The sequence below is a fragment of the Egretta garzetta genome, unplaced genomic scaffold, assembly GCF_000687185.1.
Source record: "Egretta garzetta isolate BGI_Z169 unplaced genomic scaffold, ASM68718v1 scaffold42, whole genome shotgun sequence".
In the NCBI taxonomy this organism is placed as follows: domain Eukaryota; kingdom Metazoa; phylum Chordata; class Aves; order Pelecaniformes; family Ardeidae; genus Egretta; species Egretta garzetta.
In genome coordinates this window covers 1,172,628-1,173,210 of record NW_009258782.1, presented here as the reverse complement: position 1 = coordinate 1,173,210, position 583 = coordinate 1,172,628, and the positions used below count along the sequence as shown (strand labels likewise).

General features: G+C 49.6%; 1 protein-coding gene across 1 annotated transcript in view; it reads left to right on the top strand.

Annotated features, from left to right (window-relative positions):
• SMCR8 (SMCR8-C9orf72 complex subunit) overlaps positions 1 to 583 on the top strand; it is a 9,545-nt gene that overhangs the window by 2,805 nt on the left and 6,157 nt on the right. The window lies entirely within an intron of this gene.

Sequence of the window (583 nt, the reverse complement as noted above, 5' to 3'; positions counted from 1 at the left end):
TTCTAGCTGGAATTTTGTTTTTTAAATGGATGCTTTGATATGGGGAGGGTTTTTCCTTGTGGACCCTGTTGAAGAGATGACGTGCTGTCAATTTGCTCAGTAGGTTGGCAATTGGACTGCCAGCACCTTGGGCTGTGTTGGTGAGGGTGTGTCGGTGGGTGTTGTGGGGAAGGGTGGAGGTGCAGAGCCTGCAGAGCTGCTGGGCTCTCTTCGAGGGGGTACAGATGGACAGAGACTTATTTATAACATAATTTAGTGAAGGAAAAAAGGTCTGTGGAGCTGTGCAGGCCGTGGCATTGGAATCGCAGTTCAGATGCAAAGGAAACTTCCGCTCAGGGTGAGGACCATCGCAAAAGCAAGCACCCCTTTCCCAGCCCCCAATCCTGAAATGTGGCTTCGTAGTTTATATTAGCAAATAGCGATTGCTCAGCTCTCAAGATTTTGGCCCTGCCTTTGTTGCTGTTACAAAAGGGATTTTCTTTGTGTGTTACCAGGATGTGTTCTGGGCCTTTGGGTGCAGGTATGACAGGGAATGGCCATTGCTGTCACCAGCGTGGAAAACGTGAGTCAGAGTAGCAGCCCG